This window comes from Rhagoletis pomonella, unplaced genomic scaffold (genome assembly GCF_013731165.1).
Source record: "Rhagoletis pomonella isolate Grant_MI unplaced genomic scaffold, Rhpom_1.0 Rhpom_scaffold_00002, whole genome shotgun sequence".
NCBI classification, from domain to species: domain Eukaryota; kingdom Metazoa; phylum Arthropoda; class Insecta; order Diptera; family Tephritidae; genus Rhagoletis; species Rhagoletis pomonella.
Genome location: NW_023458556.1, coordinates 42332534 through 42336108, shown reverse-complemented (window position 1 = coordinate 42336108; position 3575 = coordinate 42332534). Strand labels below are relative to the sequence as shown.

Sequence of the window (3575 nt, the reverse complement as noted above, 5' to 3'; positions counted from 1 at the left end):
ACCACATTATTTTTGCTTTTCTTTACCAGTAAAAGAACAAATCTGAGATCCAAAGTCAAAATTAAATTTACATGTATTTTAAAGTATTTTCGCTGCTAGAACGCTCCGATGTTAAATTTAAAAAGAAAATAGCGGGACAAGCTTTGAAAAAATGGTAAAAACAATCTAAGTTTTCAAAAAGTTGGGTCGAAGGGTATTGGCGCTTAAAAAGGGTCAAATTGCCCCTTTAGTCGCACAGCGGCAACACTGATTACGTACCTCTATTAGTTTTACAGCCCCAGAAAGATTTTGGTTTGTCAAAGTTCTTTGGTGTTTCACCAGTGTTGTTTTTTTTATTCTTATTATCTCTTTTCTGAGTTTCTCCCTGATTATGTTTGAACCTACTAGCCATTCCCCCTCTTTCCCCTTGTGACCTGGTCCTGAAATCAGCAGAATATCATTAATCACTGTATTCAGGAAGGGCGTTTAGTTTATCAGGGCCATCAAAGACTAAAGAAGATATAAAATCAAACAATAACAAAGCCTTGAGCGCCGCCTGAATGTAGCCAAGGTTTGGGATACTCTTATTACGGTATTTTGTTCTTAAGCTATTATATGCACACATACTAACATACTACTGGTGGAAACTGTCATTTCCATGATTCTAGATCATGGCACAATAAGAGACTATTTGTTGGTGGTGCCTGCTGGTCACATTCTCCACAATGGAAGTCAATGTTGGAGAATTGCGTATGGATTGAATTGAAATTGTCTTAGCTAGGTCATTAAAGAGGTTAAGGTTGGCCAAGACTTTTTGCCAGTAAAATATTTTTTTTCAAATTTAATGAGGGCAGTTTGTTAAGTCAGTGGCTTTTTGAATACTTTTTTATTTTGCAAAACAAAGGCTTAACTTCTCAACATACTAGCATCCGCCTAGCTCAATAACTTTGGTCTAGTTATTTCCAATTTTTATCCCTCAAAAATATATATAATAATAGTTTTCTTCAAGGTCCTAAATAGACACGTGTTTTAACGATGAGCTCTTCATTCGGCCCAAATTCCTAACCGCTAAGCCATTTCCTGCCGTTTGAAAAAAGAAAATAGCAGTTGGAATAGCTGTTATTTTCTTCAGTTTTTTCCACTATAATCGAATTTCACTGTCTGTTTTAGTGGCTGTTAAACTGGAATTAATAACAAACATTGCATTGTTAAAAATTTTACATTTTACAAAAATAGTGTTGCATTAAAAGTTCCTGCACGGGAAGTGTAAAAAGTATCTGATTTATAAAATTGCTCTCGTATGTTTATATGTACATATATGTATAAAATTTATTCCTTTGATTTTTATTAAAAATCATATTAGTTATTAATATTTAAATATATCTTTTTTGTTTACAGACTCTTCGATGATTGCCACTAAAGCGAGCTCATTTTGAAAAGGTAAGTGTCCGTAAAAAGTTTTGTATTTTTGTAAATTTAAATGCATAAATGTTTAATCTGTTTTTAAAGCTTTTTTTGTAATTTTTTGCTATGGGTTGTTTATTCTAAGTTTCATTTAAATGGAAAGAAGGCAACTCTGCATTTTACCGGTGGGTGATTCAATAATTTCTCTTATAAATAAATAAAACACAACTAAATTTTTAGTTTTTTTAATATAAAAATTTTACCTAACTTTTTGGCATGGTTCTGGCTGTATTTATGTCATTTAAAACAGGCATTATTTCGCTAATCAGCTCTGGAATCTTCTCGCGCTTATTGGCGTAGGCCAGGCTTTTCACGTATTCCTAGAGAAAGCAGACCAATGGTGTCACATTACAAGATCTCGGCGGCCATTTGATCTCGTTGTTTCGTGAGATAATACGTCCTGGAAACTTCGTTCGCGATTGGGCCATTGTTTCATGCGAAAGCATGGCAAGTGACACCTTCCTGTTGAAACCAGAAATATTCCAAGTCAATGCCATCTAATTCAAGGTTTATTATCATATCACGCTTTGGTTTACAGTTTACCATTCGTCGTAACAGCGCTACCGGCATCATTCTCAAAGAAGTACGGTCCGATGACTCCGCGAGCTCGAAAACCACACCAAACTATAACTCGTTGTGGCAGCACAGTCTTTTCTTGAATGACATGGGCCCCAAATGCGACAGTTTTGCTTGTTCTCTTAGGTGAGAAGTGCCCATCGCTGGCTATGACTCAATTTGCCAAAGCCTGTGGTATCAACTGCCTGAAAAAAAACAATAAAATATCTGAAATAATTTCTGTCAAAGATCTGCGACAACTTCTATGTATGTATTTGGGTGTTAATTGCATTTTCTATTTGTTAGGTCAGAGCAATGCCTTCGCTTATTCGCACTCAGGAGTTGTTGCAACTCATATTGCAAATCTCTTATAATTAGTTATAATCGGCTTTTGAGTACTTCAATTTCCTTTCAGCCATACATGTACATACATATGACTGTAGAATCACTTACGAAACAATAAACTGCATTACAAACTTGGTTTCAATAGAAATCTATGCATATATGTACATACATGCACATATATCTACATATATAAATATGTATTTATACATATTGTATGCACATTCATGCATATTTAAGCACTATGAAGAAAACAAGTGTGTGGCAGTCTCATAAGCTTCTACTACTACTTAACTTCAACTGTTACAATGGCAAGTTTGAATGCAGCCTAAGTGTTCCATAAATACACAACTGAGCGCATTCAAATCTTATTCATAGTCACATACATAATAGGGATGTTAATTATTTAGCCTTTTACGATCCCGGGATTTTCGGGATGTCGTTATCACAATCCCGGGATCCCGGGATTTAGATATTCCCTACTTTTCAACAACTTAAATCGACAAAAAAATGCTTCTATATTGTTTGAGAAAATCTCCTACCATAAAAAAATTATAAATAAATGGGTTTGAAACCTACTTTTTTATTTAAAGTGGCGTTTTTTTCTCTCTGACTGTAATTTTAAATATATGACTAATTTAAAAAATTCAATGCAATGTAGAATAAAAATATGGGTACCAAATGAAAGAAGAAATTTATTTAGAATTAAAAAAAAAAATGATTTTTTGGATTCACAGGGACTAATAGGTAATTTTTAAGCTGCTAAAGTTAGAAGGACGTTATCGAGTTTATACAAGTCCTTAACATATACGTTTTTTTTAAAACAAATATTGCAAATTTCAAGGATACAATTTTAAAAGGACATTTTCAATACTTACCACTCCTAATATACCAAAATATTGAATCTGATTAAATTATACAGAACTTCCCCTTTTATTTGATACCCAAATTTCTTCTCTGAGCACATTTCACTGAATTTCTTAAATCATTTGTGAATTACTGGCGCCAGAGTGAAAAACTAAAAACGCAATTTTACTATATTTGACCCATGGTTTCGGGTATATATTGATTTTTTTGTGTAAAATTTACTAATGCACGGTATTATATGTATAATCAGCTGGACATTTATAAAAAAAATGTTAATTATTAAATTAAAAAAAGATATATAGCCAATACTGGTCAAGAAAAGGAGTTTCTATTATTGCCATCAGTGCAAATTACAAATCCCGAAAATA

At 33.1% G+C, this 3575-nt stretch overlaps 1 protein-coding gene across 1 annotated transcript in view; it reads left to right on the top strand.

The window, feature by feature from the left end:
• The first annotated feature begins 1362 nt into the window (after nucleotides 1-1362).
• The window catches only part of LOC118733631 (irregular chiasm C-roughest protein), a 70230-nt gene continuing 68017 nt past the window's right edge, over nucleotides 1363-3575 (top strand). The window contains exon 1 of the mRNA XM_036463124.1: nucleotides 1363-1419. The gene's annotated coding sequence lies outside the window, so the exon portion shown is untranslated. The remainder of the gene's footprint in view (nucleotides 1420-3575) is intronic.